A 24,335-nucleotide genomic window follows, 5' to 3' on the forward strand; every position below is an offset into this window, starting at 1 on the left:
GTTTTCTGTTGAGCTCTTCAGATCGTATAATTCAGTGGAAAATGAATAGAAATGTTATTCTGTATGACAAAATATTTTACAAACATGTAATAAATCATTATTTCTACAAATATGCGCACCATTGGATTAAGAACCCTGCGGATGCTGTATATTGCATGTGAAAACAAATAAACCGGAGAAGACATGCTTTATAAGTGATGATTTCTATTCAAAATAACGACGGCGGTACAGATTAATCATTTTGCACTACTGGCATAAATTAAGAATTTAATGTCACTGCAAACCAGTTTTATCATAAACAGTGGTCAAATATCGAAGCTGGAGTATAAATTAGGTCAAATTAGTGTTTTGATTGGTGGCGCGGTCACAAAAAACTAGGGTCCTGGAACTGCGGTCCTAGAACTGGGGTCCTGAAACTGCAGCCTCCGGTTGTGCAGGAATAGCCTTCTCAGTTCACCACCCAAAATTAGCAACAAGTCCGTAAGCTTAAACCTGCTCGGGAGACAGGTTTTATTTAATGTAAACAGGATTAAATTTCATCTTTTTAAGCGGAGGCGATACTTAAAGTCCGTCCCAGCCACTGCTACTACCGCTGAAACAATAATTTAAAATAATAATAATTTACAAATTTATTTGAAAATACCATTATGATATTGTGTAGTCTATCATAATAAACACAGACAGTTCTCACTCAGAGATGTATTTGTGAGGGAATCATTTGATAATTGTATTGGAGTCTTACATGCATGATGTACAGTTAGTCTAAGCCGTGCATTAATTTGAACGGCAAATGGAAGTGGCGTATGAAGCGCAGGAGATAACCTAGTAAAACAAATGCTGTCTGCTGTGCTATTAGAAACATGTTTTTGATAAGAAACATTAATTAATGCCGTCTCATAACAAATCTGATTCACAAATAAAAATGAAATGAATGGCTTATTACAACATTTAAATACAAATGTAAAGCCTGTACGAATAGAAATAATGGAAATAATTGGGAATCGTGTAGCAAACAGTACACATTGTGGGATTATAGAGCCGCAGCATACAGTTGAAAAGCGCCAAAGCGAGCCGTACCAAACGAAAAAGCATCATAAAAAGCCATATTTTTGGAACCCTTTTTTATGGTTATATTCTCATCATTTAAAAATGTTATGAAACATCCTGAAACTACTTTAGATACTTTCATTGTCCTTCTGCCTAATTTTCTCTGATCTTGAGAAACACAAGTAAAAAAAAAAAAAAAAAGGCTCATCTTGCCCCCCACACTTCCCTACTATTTTACTTCATGCAATATGTGGCCATAAATGTGTAGTCCCATTCAGTATATATATATATATATATATATATATATATATATATATATATATATATATATATATATATATATATATAGGGGAGAGGCGGGACAGTTGAAACACTTTTCAGATAAACGTCATTTTCTTATGTACATATTGTTACTTATGTACATATTGTTACAAACATATTTTGTAATTTATTTTCATTTAAAGGCTCATTTTAACCATTTTTGTTCTATCACCCATTAAACATAGGCGATAAGCCTATATGCGCATTTTGTGTAATCTTTCTATTTTGATGAAGACAGACAAATCCGTTTACAATTAATTATCTTACACTTCTTCCTTGAGTCATATCGAGTGTTTACTTACTAGTTGAATAGCCTTAACAACGGTTTTCCTATTACCAGATTTAACTGGCAGGAGGCACTGTTTCAACCGTCCCGACAGCGACTCCCGCCAGTTAAACTTGTTTTTCCCTTAAACTAAAAAACGTTGATATTGCACACTTAAGGGTGTGTTACAGTACTAATACACCTGCCGTATTATCATTACAATGGCACATGAAACAATAAACAACTTGTCAGTCAAAAAAAAGTAGGCCTACCGCACGAAAGAATTCACTTACTGCACTCAAAAAAACAGCTTTCCGGCTTTAAATCCAAAACGGCATGACGTAAAGAAGAAATGTTTTTCGCGGGTCTGGTAGGCATTGCGTGTTGTACGTGCTGACGAAATTTGACGTACGTGACGTGAGTGGTTTTCAAGGAAATCTCAATGTTTCATCTGTCCCGCGTTACAATCGTCCCGGCTCTCCCCTACACTATATCTATTTTGCATATATTACTGTGTTTGGGGTAACATATAATGGGAATATAATATCACATAATATAATATAATGGGAATCAAAATTTGCAATATTTTAATAATAATCCAAATATTTCATTGTAATGTTGATATCGTTTTTCCCCCTATAAACTTATTGTGTCTCCCAAAATGCATGATAAACATGCCTTAAGTCCTGGTGTCCTCTACAGTGGACAGACATATATAAAATCAATGTCCTGCTTTGTAAAAGAAAGTTATATTTTGATTAGAAACCCCATAACATTTTCCTGAGATGTTGATTTAAAACAAACATTTTGAAAATTAGTCAATTAATATGAATTTCAATGATAATTAAATATCATATTTCCAAAAGAGTGCTAAATTTGATCACTAAATTAATGTCAGTCATTTTTAAGACCCATAAGTTGTTTTCATGGTGAAACCTCCAGACATTTGGTATATCTGAAAAGGCCTGAATGTGCGCTTTACAGGACACCCAGACTTAAAACTGACATGTATGGTGTCAGAGAAATTCACTAAAATATAATGTCCACTACAGAGGACAAAAGCCTGGGTCCCAGGAGTCCACTTGAGAGAGTGAATGTAAATAAATGAGTAAATTTAGAAACTGATGACCACCTGCTGATAACAATCAGAATCACTGAAAGAAAGAGAAGCTACAAGAACAGAAAAAAAGAGAAACAAAACAAACTGATTTCCAGCCACAGTCTTAGATCTTAGATCTCTCAAGATCTGATTAAACAACTCCACAAACAGCATTACCAGCTTCACTACTAACCAGGGGTGCGTTTCCCGTACAACTATATAGCTCACTGCTTAACTACCATAGTACGATGCATCGTTGGAGAAATCAACTAGCTAGTCACGAGTGTTTCCCGAAACCGAATGTCGTAAAGTATCGTTCAACCACGTTGGTTTATGACGTCTCGCACGTGGTGGACTAATAACTTTTTTTAATTAATCTGTTTGAGATCGAATTAACGCTAGATTTCGTCATATAAGTTACATATATGGCATCTGAAGACCATTTCAAATTTTTCTCAGTTACTTTGCTTTATTACCAGACTCAATATTTGGCTCGTTCTTACATAGTTGAGCACGTTCGCACATGCGCAGTCTTCAAAAACGGTGCTTTAAATCTCTTGACAAACTAAAAGACGTAAATTACATTTGTATGTATTCTAAATAAAAAATACGGGTTGTACTGAATGTCAGCTTGCTTATTTTGCTAAAGATAAGGATTTATTCAGTCTACATCTCATGTAAACTAGAAACTATGCTTCTAACCACAGCTCCAGAGCTGTCGTTGCAACCACACAAGTTTGAGATGCTGTTTGCGAACGTTCGTTGGAACGATGGTTTCGGGAAACACCAAATCGTTGAACTATGCCGTTAACGACGGAACTTGCGATCATAGTTGGCTAACGATGCTTTCGGGAAACGCACCCCAGATTGTTCATCTCAGTCATATGTAACACTTGAGTCCTAAAATACAACACTTATGCAACTGGACCAGTTCTAGGTTCTAATGGAGTGGGGTGGAAAAACATAAAACTTATGATGGAGACCAGACGTTGAATACGTTAAAGACATTTTACTGTAACACAGCATAGTGTCTCATAGGCTACTTCATTGTTGGGGTGAGGCAACGCCCATAGAATGGTCAAAGCCTTAGGGGTGTGTGTATTCTGGTGTGTGTATAGGGGTGTGTGTTCAACTATTACTCTCTGTACTTCAGGTGGATTGACATCAGGTAATTTCAGAACAGGTCTGTGTAACTGATTTGCTGGCTACAGGCGTGTAGGCACTGGCTAAGGATCAAAAGGTTTTAAGTAATGTCAGTTTGGGTCTTAGCATGTAATCCGTAAAGTTTGTATGGCAACATAGGTGAAAGGGACTGCACGGCTGCGCCACATGCATAAAAAGCAGTAAAAGTATAAAAAGCAAAATGAAAATATAAAACAAAGTACAATAATTGTGTCCAAGATGCAGTGGACTACACGTATAAAACAGCGGACAATACCCAAGTTCTTATTATAATTAAAAACATATAATTACAGTCCACAAATGACCCATGATCACCCATAATTTTTAGGAAAGCTTAAGGCGACAGTTGTTGTGCTTTGCAGCAAAACGTTTCACAAACGTATATCTAAATCTAGTGCTTTTGCACGCTGTTTCTCAATACTGAGAACAGCAGATTTCTCAGACGGTCATCTACACTGTAGGGCCATGTAGCTAATGCAGTAGCCTGTATAGCCTAACGAATATAAAATCAGAAAGATTTATCACATGCACACACCAGTTATGTTTAGACTACTTAATCCTATTGTATTTGTTATTTCCCCAGTTGTAACCTGGTTTCATTTGTGTGATATCTGAGAGGAATTGGATTTATAGGACTGCTTAGCTAATCAAATGATCGATCTCCTAACTGGCACTGTATTGTGTGTGTTGTTGTAACGTAACGTCGGCGTAACGGCGACCATCAGTAAACGTTATGGATACAAACAATAATTTATATTTTTTATTAAAGTGTTCTTGTCTTTACTAAAATCAAAATTAGGCTATTCAAAGGGAAGGGTTACAAATCACAAGGGAGCGATTTGACCGCTGATTTTGGCTAACGTAATAGACTCGCTGTTTTTGCTGATGCTGAATCGTCTTTAGCATACAATACATTCATTACAAATGTAACTTTAAGTAAAACGTGTGTTTAAACTACACCTGGGGAAACTCACTTCACCTTCAGAGGCTCTGGGGCAGCTCAGTCTCTTCAGTCGGAATGCAGGGCGACTCGCCTGTGTGTGTGAGCCAGACTGAGCGAACGCCGCTCTGCACGTTTGAATCAGGGACGTAGCTAAGTATTTGAGGGGCAGGGGGGAGGGGCTAATAATACATTTAAAATAAAAAATTATATTGTTCACTTTTGGTAAATGTATTGTTTAGTTCACTGTTTTGAGAAGCTTGTGGACATAGTAGCGGTCGTTTTTACAAGTACAGTTTTTTGATCATCAAAGTTAGGGGGGCAGCTGGGGGAGGCAAGGCTCTAGAGTGTGTGTGTGTGTGGGGGGGGTACCTGTCCCCCTTTGCCCCCCTGTAGATCCGTAGATTATATACTATAACTTGTTTGTCTGTCTCTGACTCAGGGGAGTCCACTTCAATTATCCTATGATTAGACCCATACTGTTTAAGGAAGTCATATACAGTTAGGTCCATATGTATTTGGACACAGGCACAATTTTTCTTTTTTTCAGGTATTTACCAACACATATTCAAGCTATAGTTATTTAATGGATATGGGCTGAAAGTGCACACTCTCAGGTTTAATTTGAGGGTATTTACATCCAAATTGGAGGAAGGGTTTAGGAATTACAGCTCTTGGGAGAGCCACCCCCCCTTTTTCAAGGGACCAAAAGTAATTGGACAATTGAATCAAAAGTGATTTCATGGACAGGTGTGGGCTATTCCTTCGTTATTTATTCATTAATTAAACAGGTAAAAGGTCTGGAGTTGATTCTAAGTGTAGTATTTGCATTTGGAATATATTGCTGTGAACCTACATCATGCGTTCAAAGGAGCTCTCCATGCAAGTAAAACAGGCCATCATTAGGCTTCAAAAACAAAATAAATCCATCCGAGAGATAGCAGGAATATTAGGAGTGGCCAAATCAACAGTTTGGTACAATCTGAGAAAAAAAGAATCCACTGGTGAGCTCAGCAACATAAAAAGGCCTGGACGTCCACGGAAGACAACAGTGGTAGATGATCGCAGGATCCTCTCCATGGTAAAGAAAAACCCATTCACAACATCCAGCCAAGTGAAGGACACTCTCCAGGAGGTAGGCGTGTCATTGTCAAAGTCTACAATCAAGAGAAGACTTCACGAGAACAAATACAGAGGGTTCACCACAAGGTGCAAACCATTCGTAAGCATCAAGAATAGAAAGGCCAGATTAGACTTTGCCAAAAAGCATCTAAAAAAGCCTGACCAGTTCTGGAAAAGCATTCTTTGGACGGATGAAACTAAAATCAACATGTACCAAAATGACGGGAAGAAAAAAGTATGGAGAAAGCTTGGAACAGCTCATGATCCAAAGAATACAACATCTTCTGTTAAACATGGTGGAGGCAGTGTGATGGCATGGGCATGCATGGCTTCCAGTGGCACTGGATCACTGGTGTTTATTGATGATGTAACAGAAGACAGAAGCAGCCGGATGAATTCTGAAGTGTATAGGAATATACTGTCTGCCCAGATTAAGCCAAATGCAGCAAAGTTGGTTGGACGGCGCTTCACAGTACAGATGGACAATGATCCAAAACACACTGCAAAAGCAACCCAGGAGTTTTTTAAGGAAAAGAAGTGGAATATTCTGCAATGGCCGAGTCAATCACCTGATCTCAACCCGATCGAGCATGCATTTCACTTGCTGAAGGTAAAACTAAAGGCAGAAAGACCTACAAACAAACAACAGCTGAAGACAGCTGCAGTTAAGGCCTGGCAAAGCATCACAAAGCAGGAAACCCAGTCTTTGGTGATGTCCATGAGTTCCAGACTTCAGGCAGTCATTGCCTGCAAAGGATTCTCAACAAAATATTAAAAATGAACATTTTATTTATGATTATATTAATTTGTCCAATTACATTTGAGCCCCTGAAAATAGGGGTACTGTGTATAAAAATGGTTGCAGTTCTTAAAATGTTTACTTGATATTTTTGTTCAACCCCTTTAATTAAAGCTGAAAGTCTGCACTTCAAATTCATATTGATTGTTTCATTTTAATTTTATTCTGGTGGTATACAGAACCAAAAGTATGAAAATTGTGCCTGTGTCCAAATATATATGGACCTAACTGTAGTTCTTCATCAGTTTCTGTGCCAACTACCAAACTAACTATTACTGAGTTTCATGAAAACAAATTTTTTACACTGCTTGTTTGAACTACTTCCATCATGAATGGTCTCTGTCTATATCTGCCTTGACCACTCTTGGCTGGCTCGCCAATTTTGTAACACTTGAGTCCTAAAATGTAGGTGAGTCCTAGTTGTATTTCGACATGGAGTGGGGTGGAAAAACATAAAACTTATGATGGAAAACAGACGTTGAATACGTTAAAGACATTTTACTGTAACACAGCAACATAGAAACAGTCGTTTGGATCAGTGGAAAAAAATAATAATAATAAAATAACAAAGAGGTAAGTTGAATGAAATCCTTCTTTTTTTCTGTATTTTGGAGATGATTTAATTTAGCAAATCTGCCCGGGCTGGGTGATTAGTCCAATTAGTTAATAATTAGGAGTAAACCAATTCCCCCTTTTCTTTTATATTAACCCCTTTTTTTTACAGGTAAAAGAAAAGGGCAACTTAGTTGTACTTAAAGCAAACACAATCACAGCACAACAAAGAACAATAAAACATTAACCAATATGAATAATGTGGTACCGCAACTCAGTTTGGGTTCACTTTAGGTGTATAATACACCTTTTCAGTTCATGCAATGAATGTAATAAAGTTCAGTTTGTATGCAATAAAGCTGTGTACTTTTTGTAATAAAGTTCAGTTCTTGTTCAATGTAAAAAAAAAAAAAACCCGTCAGATTCAATCCAGTTCAGGGAAGATAAAAAAATTGAAAGGAAAAGGATTGTAATCCAATCCAAATACAGCAATCACTCCTAACGCTCAGTGTGTGTTACCAGGTGATGCAACAGGTCCTCTGGCTACCGAAAGGAGATGAGTTTTACAAATTCGAGTTGACCCGCCATCTTAGTTCCCTTTCGTTGTCACTTCGAGTTACGTCGAATGACGACGAAATGGGGTTCGCTTAGAAGCCTATCCTCTTCGAACAGTAATAAAACGAGCCAATGGCAAGCAAATGCCATGGGTCTGCTGGATTTGCATAGCGTAACTCCGCCCCACCTCGTGGGTATAAAGGAAGTGCGCCAGCAACATGCAGATATGTTTTCGCTTTCGGAGCCAAGTTAATTCTTAGTGGAACCCTCCGCCCTGTCCCAAGCTCTGACCCTAAGCACCCCTCCAAGGCCTGTAGGTTTTCGTCTACTCTGGTGGCGAAGACCTATAGAGCTGCGGGGCATGCAGCCGCCTCTTTGCATGACATAGCCACTCTACAGGTCTACCAGGCCCAGATGCTCAGGGACATGCACGAGGGGAGGACTGACCCAGGGCTCTTTAATGAGCTGCGCTCTCCGGGCGACGAAAGTGACCGCACGCTCCCTGGGTCAGGTGATGTCCACTAACGTGGTCCAGGAGCGACATCTGTGGCTCAACCTGGCTGATATGAGAGACGCCGAGCGAACTCGTTTGCTCAACGCCCCCATATCCCAGGCTGGGCTCTTCAGCGGAGCGGTTGAGGACTTTGCCCAACAGTTCTCAACCGCCCAGAAGCAGACTGAGGCGATTAAACATATTCTGCCCCGACGGCCCGCTGCTGCCTCCACCCAGCCGTCGGCTCAGACACCTCAGCCTGCTCGCCGCCGAGGGCGCCCTCCCGCGGCTCCCGCCCCTCCCGCATGGCCCCAGCAGCAGCCTTCACCCGGGCCACGTCGTGGAGGAAGCCACAGGAAGGCGCCACAGCCCTCTCCAGCCCCGCGCCCCGTTAAACGCAGAGCGACAGGGAGCTCAGACTTACATAGGGCACTGGAAGACAGCCGAGGTGTCGTGATTGGACTGGGAACCCCATATCGTCGTCATTCGACGTAACTCGAAGTGACAACGAAAGGGAAGGTCTCGGTTACGGATGTTACCCTCGTTCCCTGAGTAGGGAACGGAGACGTTACGTCTTCCTGCCACTTCCGCTGTACCGCTGGAACAGCCTGAGTTCAGCTTGGCTCCTTCAGCGAAGAAACATATCTGCATGTTGCCGGCGCACTTCCTTTATACCCACGAGGTGGGGCGGAGTTACGCTATGCAAATTCAGCAGACCCATGGCATTTGCTTGCCATTGGCTCGTTTTATTACTGTTCGAAGAGGATAGGCTTCTGGTTCTTGATCTCTCCGCTTCTCTCTTCCTCTGTAGCTGTACAAAATGCTGCTACACGCGCTCCATGTGACTTTCTTAAAGGGGAAGCGTCAGCTTAACTCCCTACAGGAGTTTGTTTGTAATGAACTCTTAGTTAAATGTTCAACTTCTTTAACTTAACTATACATAATCAAACGTCATTTCCAGTACCCCTTTTCCTTTTACAATATTGTGAATTCTAGCACCCACAAGTTTATGCACTCATACAGGCTCCATTCCACTGTGGGTTACATCCTCCCCTCCTTATCCAATGCACGTCCCTGTGCATTGCTTTAGGGATCTATACTATCTTGACACTACAAGGTTCTGGGTAGCTGAACCGTGTTAGGGAGTCTGCAACTGTTTCACTGAGACTCTGGAACAGGGACTGGACTACTGTAACTAACGGGTTCCCTAACACAGGGTAAGTTAGCTGTCTAGTTGCTTTTTTGTCTCTGGTAGATCTTCTCAAACATCTATTTTCAATTTCAAGTTCAGTTTCGTCTATGACAACTCTGCTTCCATTCCTTTATAGAGTAGTTTTCATAGGACAATAAACACTGTTCAATTCTCTTTCAGGTATTTCTTCAGATCTCTGTCCATCGGTTAAGTTATCCTTCGCAGGACTAGGTAAGTTTCCTTCCTCAGGATCCGGTAAGTTTCTCTCTTCAAGATCAGGTAGGTTATCCCCATGATCAGGTAAGTTATCGTCTTCAGGGTCAGATAAGTTATCTTCGGGATCAGGCAGAATAGAAAACTCATCTCTTCCGTGAGCACTTGACCTAAAAAAAAAATATATATATATATATATATATATACTTGCTAGTTGTATATATTTTCCTTTAATCCTCCCTTGTTTGGCTTATGCTACTCTGAGCAATGACTGAACTTTGACTCGCTTGCTGTAGTCCAAAGTCAAAGTCGCTTTGGATAAAAGCGTCTGCTAAATGACTAAATCTAAATCTATTATAATTTTCAGGGAAAGTTACATCTGAAAGATCTTGCCCAATGGTGCTCAACAATTTGGAAGGCTCTGGTGCAATTCTTCCTGGTAAGTATTCCACAGTTGCTGAGGAACGGTCTGAACCTAGGGTTTAAACTCTAAGGCTTCTTGAACTCTCATAACACTATTCCTCAAGATCAGATTGGGAATATTTCTCATCAGCTTCATTAAAAGCTAGGTCGACAGGCAGTCTTGGTTGTCGCCCGAACATCAACTTGTATGGAGTAAACCAAGTCACTTCGTTTTTAGTACAATTATAGGCATGTACTAGCGGTTTGACATAATCTCGCCATTGACTCTTCTTCTGATCCTCAAGGGTTCCAAGCATGTTAAGCATGGTCCTATTGAAACGCTCAACGGGGTTCCCTCTTGGATGATATGGTGTTGTTCTCACTTTCTTGGTACCAATGAGCTCGTACAACTCTCTTATGATCCGGGATTCAAAGTCAGGTCCTTGATCACTATGAAGCTTCTCAGGGATGCCGTAGGGGATGAAGATGTGGTCCCACAAGCACTTAGCTACTGTTCGAGCCTTTTGATTCGGGGTGGGAACAGCCACTGCGTACTTAGTGAAGTGGATATTGTTGGAACCTGGCTCCACTAAGAGAAAATCCATGCATGCGAGTTCAAGTGGCATTGTAGCTATTATATTAACAAGTGGTGCGGCCTTTTCAGGTAAGGACTTGCGCAGTACACAACGGTTGCAGGTCTTGATTTTTCTTTCCACATCGGCTGACATCGGGCCAGGGGTGCTCAATCCTGCTCCTGGCGATCGACTGTCCTGCACAGTTCATCTCCAACTCTAATCAAATACACCTGAAGCAACCAATTAAGGTCTTCAGAGCACGTCAGGATCACTTGAAAATTAAAGGCAGGTGTGTTTGAATAGGATTGGAGATGAACTGTGCAGGACAGTCAGGATCACCAGGAGCAGGATTGGGCACCCCATCTTAGGCCAATAAAACCGTTTCCGAACAAGATGGTCCGTTCGACACCCATGTGGCCCATGTCGTTGTGCAGGCTTTTCAGAACCAAGTGTCTCATAGTTTCAGGCAGCACAAGTTGATGGTAAACTTGCGTACTCTCTTGCCGCTTTCGATCCAGGATACCATTCAGGATTTCAAGTCTGTTCCATTCTCTTAACAAGAGGCCTAACTCAGGGAGCTCTTTTCGTAGGGATGGTGGAATTGTGTCATTTCCATGTTGTTTGATATTTCATTTTACCATATTTTCATGTTCATGGTTTAAGTCAGCAGCAACTGTGAACATGCTGATTTCAAGATAAACTAAAGGGCTGCACGATTCTGGGAATACATTTTTAGATTTTAAAAATTGGGTTAAAATGTTATATATATGTAATGAACACCAGGATATTTCTGCTATCACAGCTTTTGGAGATAGGGTAATATTATGTTCTGACTAATTCTTAATGATAACTGATATGCAATGTGGAAGTTTAGATGGTAAACTTGTTAGGCCGTCTGTTACCATCATGCCACCTGGCAAGGGGGTTGATTTTGGTGATTCTACCACCACCCATTCTTCTGCATTAGGTGTTCTGTGATTCACTGTTCCTTTGAGGACTTGGGTCTGACCAGCTGCAATAGTCTCAGAACCACTGCTGTGTAGTTTCACCTCTCCCAGATTGGAATCAACAGACCATATTTCCCTGTCTTCAAGGGTCTTCAAGACAACTTTACAGCCATAAGGCAATGAATCAGAATTCTGAAGCACAGTGTCTGCATACTGTTCATAAAGGGCATCTAAGGTGTTGGTGCCTACCAAAACTGATGACAGGGTGGAGCTCATGTCAGGCACAATCAGGGCTAGTGAGGGCACCTCAATGTCTTTTCCTAATGAACTCTTAGGGAACTTGAATGTCGTTTCAACATACCCAATGTAATGGACTTCTTGGCCATTAGCTCCTTCTACTTCAAGCAAGTTGTTCAATGAGTGGATTGGTAGATAAGACAAGTTCTCTTGATATAAAGAATTGGGGATTGTTGTCACTTGAGAGCCCGTGTCTAAGAAACAGCTACAATGTCTTTCACCCACAGTCACTTGTGCAGTGCACTTGGCCCCAATTAGTCATTTTGGCAGGATGATTGACTGTTTCCTGGTGTGTGAATGTGTGTAAAAGGAGCAATGCTTCTTCTTGGGACACTTTGCTTGTGTTTCAGTCCCCGTCTGTCCCCCAACCGGAACTGGAACTAGTTTAAATGATCAGGTTTTGAGATCCTATTCTCAACATCCCACGCTAGTTGTTTATCTTTTAGCAGCCTCTGTTTTGTGGCTACTAATGAGGGATTTGGCTCACTGTCACACTGGGATTTGATGTGCTGGTCCTCTCCACACCTGAAGCAGTACCAGGGTTTCGGCCTATTGTTGTTATTTGTATCTCGGCTGTGAAACTGCGGCTTTTGAGGGCCGGTAGTGTCGGCTGAAGACTTTGTAACAACTGACATGAGAGTTGCTGGTTTAGTTGGTGTTTTTCGACTGTCCCTCTGTGTAATTCGGGTGAGCTGTGATTGTAAATCACCTTTCTGTCTCTTCAGGTCTTGAATTTCAATTTTGGAATTAGAGGTAGATGGTGATGGTGTACACTCTTCATACTGGAAATAAGCACCTTGATAATGGGATGATGTTTTCTGCTTTGACGCATTGAAATACTGCTTCATGCGGGTTGTTTGGAGGTCCTCTTGTCCTCTGCTGTGAGGATTAACAAGAGAAGTTCTGCAAAGGTAGGTGGGCTCTGCTTCCTCTGTTCTAACTGCAACTTCTGTTTACTGACCCTCAATGTGTTCCAAACCTGTATGAGTTTCTTTCTTCTGTTGAACACAAAAGATGATATTTTAAAGAATTTTGGTAACCAGACAATTGAAAGTAAATGGCTACAATCAACTGTTTGGTTACAAACGTTCTTCAAAATATCTTCTTTTGTGTTCAGCTGAAGAAAGAATCTCATACAGGTTTGGAACATCATGGGGGTGAGTAAATGATGACGGAATTTAATTTTTTTTGGGTGAACTATTCCTTTAAAGGATTAGTTCACTTTAAAAAAAAAAACTTTTGCTGATAATTTACTCACCCCCATGTCATCCAAGATGTCCATGTCTTTATTTCTTCAGTCGAAAAGAAATTAAGGTTTTTGATGAAAACATTTCTCCATATAATGGACGTCAATGGGCCCCAAACGGTTCAAGGTCCAAATGACAGTGTCAGCGCCGCTTCAAAGGGCTTTAAACGACACCAGACGATGAATAAGGGTCTTATCTAGCAAAACGTTCGGTCATTTCAAAAATAAATTAAAAAGTTTAAGTTTTATAAGCACAAACGCTCACCTTGCTCTGTTCTGTGATGCGTCACGTAATTTTTAAACTTTTTTATTTATTTTTTTAAATGACCGAACGTTTCGCTGGATAAGACCCTTATTCATTGTCTGGTGTCGTTTAAAACCCGTTGAAGCATGTCGGGCAGACTTGAAATTATGGATCACGTTCCTCAAACAATGGAACGGGATTACTTTTTTCTACAACGACTTTTTGTCCCGACCTTGCGACATCACCCTGTTCACTGATGCTGCCCCCTCCACAGGTTTTGGAGGTTTCTACAGAGGACGTTGGTTTGCCTCAACTTGGCCTCCTGAGCTTACCAATACACCTCAAACTGCCGATTCGACCGCCCTGTTCGAGCTATATCCCATAGTAGTAGCAGCCTATCTATGGGGATCCGAATGGTCAACAAAAAACATCCTGTTCCACTGTGATAATTCTGCCACCGTTCACTGTATCAACAAGAGCCGTTCTAATGCTCCAAAAATCATGCCCTTTCTAAGACGCCTCATTTGGATCTCTGCCTGTCATCAATTCGTCATTAAAGCTGAACATATTCCAGGTCACCAAAATCAAATAGCTGATGCTTTATCCCGTTTTCTTTTTCAGAAATTCAGAACATTGGCTCCAGAAGCAGACTCCGATCCAACTCCAGTTCCACCTTATTCAGAACTCATATTCCTCTAGACCACCCCCTCAGACATCTCCATACCCTATCCACAAATACCATCTTACAAGCCGTTTCTCCCAGAACACTCCAAACCTATTGGACAGCTTGGGGTTCCTTCAAAAACTTCCACAGAGCTCACAACATGGTTTTTCCTGAGTTTTCCCTCCTCTCAATATCCTCCTTCATCACATACCTCCATTACACCAGTTCAATTAACCCCCTGGGGTCGGCAATCACGCCGGCGTGATCTGATCGCTTTTTTTCTTATCAGTGCAAAAGAGATTCAAAATACTTTGTTGGTTTTGATCTTACATTTAAGTGTTTTACATCATTCGATCCAGTTAAGTTTCTATTTTTTTTGTGTATACTCACAATAAAAACAAAGTGTTGTGTCTTTCGCCAAATAAAGAAAAATAAACATGATGCGAGTTCTGCCTTCTCTCTGTCAGGGAAGTCCATTCTGAAACGCGTCCGAAAATGAACTGTAACTCAGCGAATACTTGTCACTCAGGAACGAGACATTTGTCTTTATGAAGCTCGAATTCTCTTCTTTTAAATGAAGTAATTTATATTAAAAAACACATATTCTTAGTTTATGTAATCCGTTTGAAACCAAGGAGAGGCGCAGTTTTTCGTTCTCTCTTCATTATTTTTAATGAGCTGATGCCGCCACGCCCCCCGGCGCTATTCACATGCTAATAGTTGAGGTGATCTATACGCATCGCACACGCCCTCCGATCAATGCCATGATGAAAACACGCAGTTTCTCGTCAGATTCACGGATAGTTCATCGCGTTTTGAGGATGGCACGCTTCTCCGGTAAATTCGTCCTCCAGATGATTATGGACAGCGAGGAAGAATTCACCTTTTCCTCAGAGAAACGGTTGCATCTCAGACGGAGAACGGCTGCATTTTCAAGAGCGAATTGATCCCACAGAGGATACAAGTTCGAGTAAGTTGTTTAGTGTTTATATAATTCTTTTCTGATTATATAGAACTCATGTGAATTTTCAGACTATATTTTGCTTAGTTTTGGTTAGCTTTTGACATCTTACAGGAAAGATTGCCTTACAATATCCCTAACATTCGTATATGGTCGTGTTTCAATGTGATATTACTCTCTAAACATATTTGTATTATATTTCAATCCGTTTTGATTAGCTTATGACACTGATTATCATGCTAAAAATACTGACTTTTGTGAATATCTGCTTAGGTGTAAATATGATTTCGTGCAAATATATTTCAGCCTCCGGTAAAATGTGATACTGTCTAAATACTAGACATTATATTTTTATATATAAATGTTCGGTTTTGGTTAGCCTATGACACACGCTAAAATATTGCCACAGATGATTGTGAATGCAGGTGTAAATGTTTTAAATGCTGTAAGTGCGTGCGCAGATAATGGCCATCAACAGCCCGCGGTGACGCATCTATGGCCCATAAATAGATATTTCTCCGTCCTATGGCCCATCAACAGATATATAGACTACATGCATTGTGCGTCCATACCCATTAATCGCCCATCTTTGGATAATGTATGCTAACACAGTTGTTTTTATTTTTTTAGGAATGTGTTTGCATCACACTCTCCTTCTCCAGCAGAGGGACACGCAGGTGTCGTTCAGTTCTCAATCGAGAATGATGGTAAGTGCACAGACGTAATATTTTACTGATGAAATGTAATTGTGTTTACAATATACATAATATACTCGTCATAATATACAAGTAGGGCCTACCTATTCTTGTGTGAAATTACAAAATCGGTTGTCTTTTTCTTAATCCATGGCCATAGTGATTGATAGCGATAATAATACAGTTTCTTTGATTGTGTTATCAACAGATGTGACAATGAACATGTCCAAGCACCGGTCCCGAAGAGAGCCAAGGCAAACAAGCAACAGGTCCAAGTCCACCCTGTCATGGAAAACCGAGACTGATGTTGACATGGTTGCACAGACTGCGTGATTCCTGCCCGGGAAACTGGACCGCAAGTGACCTCTGTTTACTCACATTCGCCCATGAGTCTGTTTGTAACAGTATACACTACCTTTCTTTCTTTTTTTAAAGGATGTGTTAAGTTATATTGTTAGGAAAGATTTCTATTTTGAATAAATGCTTTTCTTTTTAATCAGTGAATCCTGAAAAAAATATCACAGGTTATAAAAAAATATTAAGCACAACGGTTTCCAACATTGATAATACCCGATTATCAGATCATGATATTAGAATGATTTCTGAAGGATCATGTGACACTGTTCTGAAGGATCATGTAAAGTATATCAAAATAGAAAATCATTATTTTAAATTGTAATAATATTTCACAATATTACTGTTGTTTCTGTATTTTTTATCAAATAAATGCAGCCATCTTCCAAAAATATTAAAAATATTAAAAATGGTAAAACGTTTGACTGGTACTATATGTTTATATATGTACGGTAGCACTGTGGTCTTGTGAGGCACAACATTTAGTTCATCCACATAGAGGAATTACAATAAAAACAGATTAAAAAACAAAACCTTTGAATGTCCTCTCATTCTCAGATTCTCCTCTCTGCCTCACAGCACCTTGATGGGGGCATTAGCCATGGATGGGGGAGTGTCTATTGTCTCCCCTCATTCATATTCATGGCCATCAACACCCCTACGCATAAAGCAGTACTGGCACAAAAACTGACTTGCAAAGTTTAAATCATTATATTGTTGTTTTGTGAAAGAGTGATCAGAATGATTTTCACATCATTTTGTAGTAAACATTCTAGCCTACAAGAATGGTAACTCAAAAGTCTTGTGCCAAACTATTTAGTATGAGTAATATGAGCTCATTGCAGTGACACATTTTTTCCCAAAACTTACTAACCACGCATAATATTTTTTTTCTATAAAATGCAAACATGTAACTTCCATTTTGCTCACATATTATTGTAGCAGAGTTTGTGCTGCAATACAGCATAATTATGTGTTGGCCAAAGGTATGTTGTAAGTAGCTGAAATAAGCACAAATGTCAGGGCATGTCAAAACCTCTCAAGGGCCCCAAAAACACCTCAGACCCCAGGGGGTTAAACCAGGATCAATCAAAGTCTACCTCAGCGGAATTCATTTCTTTTTTAAGCTCCTCCACGGCCAACAGTGCCCCAACATTTCAAATCCTCAGATATCCCTCCTCATCAAAGGTTTACAAAAAACCAATCCCCCACGTCCAGACTCTAGACAACCTTTAACCATCGACATTCTCAGTACCTGCCTAACCACTCTCCGCTCAGGTATTTTTTCTTCCAACAAAACAAGAACCCTAGACGCCATGTTCAACTTGGCTTTCTTTGGTTTCCTCAGAGTCTCAGAATTTACCACCAACTCAAACTTCAACCCATCTATCCATCCTACATTCTCCGACCTTCAAATAATAAACCATGACACCATACGCTACAACATCAAACAAAGCAAAACCGATCAATTGAAACATGGCCATTCGGTTTTCATTTTCAATTTGCCAACCCCTATCCAACCATACCAGTCCTTAAACTTTTTTCTTCACCAGAGGAAATCCCAAATCACCTCTTCTCTCGATCCTCTCTTCATCAATGATAAAAACCTCCCTGCCTCCAGACATTGGTTTCAAAAGAACCTCAAATCCATCCTCAACAATTCCGGCATCCCAACCAAACATTTCTCTTCACATTCTTTCCGAATAGGTGCAGCCACCACAGCAGCACAAAGGGGCCTTTCCGATCACCAAATTAAAATGCTGGGTCGATGGTCGTCCCACGCCTTCGAAACATATGTTCGTTCAGATCTGCATAACATTAGACAAGCACAACAAACACTAGCATCTTTCTGAGTCCGGACCGCCTCTCCCTACTATCGCATCTCCCCGCTTACCTAGCCCCGCAGGGCGTGTATTCATCTGGATGCAGTGAGAGCTCTCCCCTTTCAGATGTGCGTGACATACCACTCCTGGAGTGGGGTCTCCCATCTGGATCGCCGTGTGGGCTCCCCATCCAGATGCATCGTAGGCTCTCCCGTTCGACTTGCTGTGTGGGCTCTCCCGTTTTGATCGCAGTGAACTCCCTATTTATACATATGAGGGGGGCTCTCTCCTTCGAAACGCAGCGGGAGCTCTCCCGGTCGAAACGCTGTATGAGCTTTCCATTCGGGCGCCGTGGGGGCTCTCCCTTTCCGAAGCGCCGTGAGATCCTTCATGTTCTTAACCATGGAGGATCCCCCGTTCGGATCGCAGTGTGGGCCCTCCTATCCGAAAAGAGGACTGGAGATACCCAGGATCGTACGTCCCTTAAGTGCGATGGGCCATTATGTCTTTATGTGATCTAAGCCCCCTGTGTCAGAAGGATGGTAGTTCTGCATTTCCATGTATACCGTAGGCTCCCTCTTGCTGCATAGGGAGTTTCGCTTCAGATACTGGTGGCCCGTTTGCCTTTAGGGACGAGGACCTCCTCCCCTGTTCGTGACATCTGGAGGCCCTATGTTCTCTAACTCCATAGGGCTCCATGTCATGGATGTGGCAGGGCGTTCTCCAACCTCGTACTCAAACTCCAGTCCCAAGATACTCCCGCAGGAGTAATTTCCGAAAGTCACTGCCGCAGCAGTGCAGCGGTGAGATGTACCCCAGGCAAATTTCCACAAGCCCATGTCGTTTCACTCCAACGAACGCAGGCACACTCTTTCAAACACAGCTCCCGCCGGAGCTCCACTCATAGCCCCACATGGTGGGCATAGTAGGGAGACGCAGTCCAGCCAGAGTTACCACAGGAGCTCCGTTAAACATCACTGCCGCAGCAGCGTCCATCCATGCTCCATACAGCTTAAATTTCCACTCTTTTGGGGGGTAACATGCTTTAAGCTTTTAGACATCCTGTATTTCCCAAGTTCTTAATTAATTGATCATGTTATTCCAACTTGCTGTCCCAAATTTTATTCGACACTTTTGGGGGGTATATCAGAGCTCGAGTTGAAGCTGCTTCATCGAGCCCCTCTCCAGTGGACAGCAAGCCAAATAAGTTCAACCTAATATCTTAAAGATTTTATGGGCAAACAAACTCGTTAAATGAAGTTTCTAAACGTAAGTTAGGGAGGAGTGAGCCAATCTAATCTTTCAATCATCAGCCGAGTACAGTATATAAGCAGCTGCTTACCTCTCCCCATAGCATCAGCTGTTCCAGTATCCCTCCACCTCCCCAAACTCCACCTTCATCTTAGGTACCTTGCCCCTTTTAATCATCATATCCTACATTTTAGCCACTGGGGGGGTATATCAGAGCTCGAGTTGAAGCTGCTTCATCGAGCCCCTCTCCAGTGGACAGCAAGCCAAATAAGTTCAACCTAATATCTTAAAGATTTTATGGGCAAACAAACTCGTTAACCATGCATAAATATTATTCTCTCAAAAATACAAACATGTACATACATGTTGCTCACATATTATGATAGCCCTGTTTGTGCTAAATAGAGTGTAATTACAACTTTGCCATTAAGATGTTTATAAGCCACTGAAAAAAGCACAAATGTCAGGGCATGTCAGAAAATCTCAAGGACTCCAAAAACCCCTTAGACCCCAGAGGGTTAAGGTACCTTGCAAAGCAGTCATCTCCGTCTTCGACTGTGCCGAAAGCAGAGTCTAGGATATTCAAATACATGCCTGGGGGAGATTCAGGTGTCAGGTGATAAAAGACTTTCAAGGACTTTCCGTGACTTGTATAGGTCTGGCTTTTTTGTGTATTTGAGGGGCAGCTCTACATTAGAACGCCATGTTTCATAGTCTACTTCATTGTTGGGGTGAGGCAACGCCCAGAGAACTGTCGAAGCCTTAGGGGTGTGTGTATTCAGGTGTGTGTATAGGGGTGTATGTTCAACTATTACTCTCTGTACTTCGGGTGGATTGACATCAGGAAATTTCAGAGCAGATCTGTGTAACTGATTTTCTGGCTACGAGCGTGTAGGCACTGGCTAAGGATCCAATGTGGTAAGTAATGTCAGTTTGGGTCTTAGCGTGTAATCCGTGAAGTTTGTATGGCAACATAGGTGAAAGGTACTGCATAGCTGCGCCACATGCATACTCTACTATAACTTGTTTGTCTGTGTCTGACTTCAATTATCCTATGAATAGACCCATACTGTTTAAGGAAGTCATAAAGTTCTTCATCAGTTTCTGTGCCAACTACCCCACCAACTATAACTGAGTTAGGAATTTTACACTGCTTGTTTGAACTACTTCCATCATGAAATGTTATCTGGTCTCTGATTATTAGTCTTATATTTGCCTTGACCACTCCTGGCTGGCTCGCCAATTTTGTAACACTTGAGTCCTAAAATACAACACTTATGCTACTGGACCAGTTCTAGGTTCTAATGGAGTGAGTTGGAAAAACATAAAATTTATGATGGAGACCAAACATTGAATACGTTAAAGACACTTTACTGTAATACAGCAACATAGAAACAGTTGTTTGGATCAGTGAAAAAAATACAATAAAATAATAATAAAATGATAAAGAGGTAACTTGAATGAAATCCTTCTTTTTTCCCCTATATTCTGGAAATTATTTAATTTAGCAAATCTGCCCGGGCTGGGTGATTAGTCCAATTAGTTAATAATTAGGAGTAAACCAATTCCCCTTTTTCTTTTATATTAACCCCATTTTTTTACAGGTAAAAGAAAAGAGCAACTTAGTTGTTAGCAACTTAGTAGCAAACACAATCACATCACAACAAAGAACAATAAAACATTAACCAATATGAATAATGTGGTACCGCAACTCAGTTTGAGTTCACTTCAAGTTGTAAAAATTAAAGGAAAAGGATTGCAATCCAATCCAAATACAGCAATCACTCCTAACGCTCTGTCAGTGTGTTACCAGGTGATGCAGCAGGTCCTCTGGCTACCGAAAGGAAATGAGGTCACACACACACACACACACACACACACACACACACACACACACACACACACACACACTTCTTGGAAGAGTCATTGTCCGACTTTTTAACTGGAACATTAAACCTTACCAAACAGTCGTCATTTACCCAAATGCATTCCCTTTAGGTCGCTGACTAGGCAAGTATCAGTATATCTATCTTTTTTAGTCTTAAAAATAAACCTTACACAAGTTAAACTCAAAATTAATCTGCTCTCGATCTCTACGCTTCTCTCTTCCTCTCGCACCTTGTAAGCCATAGAGATAGCCTCAACAATCCACCTGCTTATAGTCTGCTTGGTAGCCAGGCAGAAGTATACCAAAAGCTGGTCTCTTTTCTCCAGTGAGGTCTCTTCCTGAAATAAATCTCAACGGTCCTGACTGGGCAAAGTAATCTGAACCTCTCTTGTTCCGTAGACACTTGGGTAGGATGGAAGACCCGAAGGACTACTGGCTGGGCCACATTAGTGGGTACCTTAGATACATTAACCGGTCTTGGGTAAAGAATAAAATTCAATCCAACTGGAACGAATTCTAAACAGGAGGGACCAAACCAACAAGGAACATAAATCTCCTATTCTCTTGAGAGACGATATTGCCAGCAAAAGTGAAATAAAATAAGGCTAGATACTTGTCTGATGCGTTCTCCAATGGCTCGAAGGGTGCCTAAGATAACCCTTCTAACACCATGGTTAGATTTCATGCAGGTATTCTAACCTGAGCCGGAGGCCTCATCCTCAGGGTACCACAGAGGAAACTTGTAATAAGGTGATGCCTTCCGAGCGAGCTTCCATCCAGCGGGGCATGCACCCACTGAATATTAATATTTATTCATGCGTACAGCCGAAGCCTCGGCTTAGGCTGCACCATGGCGTCCAGTCCCAGAGGAGCTGGAAAACCAGAGGGGACAATGTGAGTTCCCTTGTGAAGCAAACAGATCTACGTTCGCCTGGCCAAACTTCCTCCAAATTAGCTGCCCCATCTCAGGGTGCAGCCTCCATTTCCTAGGCCTCAGCCCCTGCCTTGACATGATGTCTGCTCCTACATTTAGGGTCCCAGGAACATAAAGGGCTCTCAGAGAGAGAACCTTCACCTGGGCCCATAGGAGGTATGGGCCCACCTGGGCCCACCAGTCTGCATAGAGGGTGCGGCCTCAGACTCCCCCTGATGGTTTATGTATGAGATCACTGATGTATTGTCTGTTAGAACTAGAACACAATGGCCTCTGTTGTATGGGAGAAAATCCCTCAAGACAAGCAGTACAGCTGATGTCTCTAGGCAATTTATGTGCCAAGGGATGTGATGTTCTTTCCACAGGCGGCCTTCCATAACCGCGCCCCACCCTGTGCATGACGCATCTGTCAACAGTATCTTTCGATGACAAGGTGCTCCTAACACAGGGCCCTGGGCTAGAAACCAAGGTTTCTTCCACATGATCATTGCCCCTTGGTCCTGAGCCACAACTGTAGCTGTCTCATGTGCAGCAGGCAAAAAGGTATGATGTTGGACACTGCTGCCATGTGCCCTAACAGTCTCTGGAACTGTTTTACAGTGATGAGTTGGCCTGGCTTTATTCTGGACCCCATGGACAGAATCGACTCGATACATCTGGGAGAAAATTGTGCTTGTATTATCCCCAAATATGCGTGGGGATAGCGCTAGGCCAAACGGAAGAACCCAATATTGGTACGCTTCGGCCCTGAAAGCGAACCTCAGGAACTTGCTGGAGATAGAAATATGCATCCTTTAGATCTATTGTGACAAACCAGTCCTCTGACTTAATTTGGCTCATGATAAGAGGGATTGTCAGCATCTTGAACTTAAAGACTGGTTCAGCTGACGAAGATCTATAATGGTACGTAACCCTCCATCCTTTTTTGGAACTATAAAGTACCGGCTTTAGAACCCGGTGTTTCTCTCTGTGGGAGGAATGAGATCTATGGCCTCCTTAGCCAGAAGAGACTGAATTTCTTGCTCCATGACCTGCACTCATTCGGGGCCCACGACTGTCTCGAGAATTCCCTTTGAATCTATGGAGAACAAACCCCCCACAACCGCTATATTGATGGGCTGATGTCGAGGATTGGGTTTATTGGAAATCGCTGTCCCCCGAAGCGCCGGGGGTGGCGGGGTTATCAAATCGATTTCCTGAGGGCTCCGCGGAGGAGCGGATTTCGGAGCGGAGGTAATCTGATCCACACTAGAAGGGGGAGAATAACGATCCTCAGATCCGTTTTCTCCTTTACAGGCTTCAGTTGAGAGTATTGCGTCGAGTTGTAGCAAATTAGCTGTATGAAATATTAATAACCAATCATATCTTGTTATAATTGATTATGAATATTTGGATCAGTTAATCGGATTAACTTGATGTAGCTACATTAACATTACAACCAATTACTCAGTTCATCCTGTGAACCCTCACTATTGGTTATTAATTGATTAACAGAAATGTCCATCTCCGGGGCATGGGAAATGTCTTTCTTACTGTACAGTACTATTCAGAGCCTCCAGCCAAAATCGATATGATTAGTGACTCCGGATATGAGCTTGAGACACAAACAACTATACGTGTGATATGAATAAGACTATATATGAATATATATATAGAATATGTAGGATTAACATGTTTTTTTTGTTTTTTTTGAGGCGTAGAGTGCGGCGCGAATGAGGCGTAGAGTGCGGCGCGGTAGACGCGAATACGCCTCATTCGCGCGTCAAGTTCGCGCAATGGGCGCGAATTGAGCGTCTGGTGCATACGCGCAAATTATTTTATAGTGCTTTTTGTGCATTCACAAGTTTGACGCGAATTCGCGTCTGCCGCCCGAGTTGAAAAATCTGAACTTCTGCGTCAATTCACGCCGCGTTAACCAATCGGAGCCTGCTCGCTGCTGTCACGTGGTGAAGTGACGTGATAAACGGGGAAATGCCCGATGTCATTTTAAATTTTAAATAACTTATGTTTGGCCTTAATAAATTATTTTTGTAATGACTAAATGCCCACGTGAAAGAAGGAATGATATTTTTCAGATGTTAACTATGAATGTGACACGACACTGAACACTTGCAGTCATAGGCTACATTTCTGAATGAGATGAAGAAAAACTCACATAACGTTAATTAAAGAAGTCGTTTGACCTACGTTATAACGAGTCATTAATGTATTTTAACTTATATGTTTCATATAATAGAGCTGAAGCTATAGATTGTGAATTTAAACAGCGGTTAC

General features: G+C 41.5%; 1 long non-coding RNA gene across 1 annotated transcript; it reads left to right on the forward strand.

Annotated features, from left to right (window-relative positions):
* The first annotated feature begins 14,391 nt into the window (after positions 1-14,391).
* LOC307005874 lies at positions 14,392-16,561 on the forward strand. Its single transcript, XR_013799345.1, has 3 exons — positions 14,392-15,125; positions 15,747-15,823; positions 16,020-16,561. It is a non-coding gene; the product is annotated as an uncharacterized lncRNA (long non-coding RNA).
* The last annotated feature ends 7,774 nt before the right edge of the window (positions 16,562-24,335 follow it).

Source organism: Phoxinus phoxinus, assembly GCF_949152265.1.
Source record: "Phoxinus phoxinus genome assembly, chromosome: 10".
NCBI classification, from domain to species: Eukaryota; Metazoa; Chordata; class Actinopteri; order Cypriniformes; family Leuciscidae; genus Phoxinus; species Phoxinus phoxinus.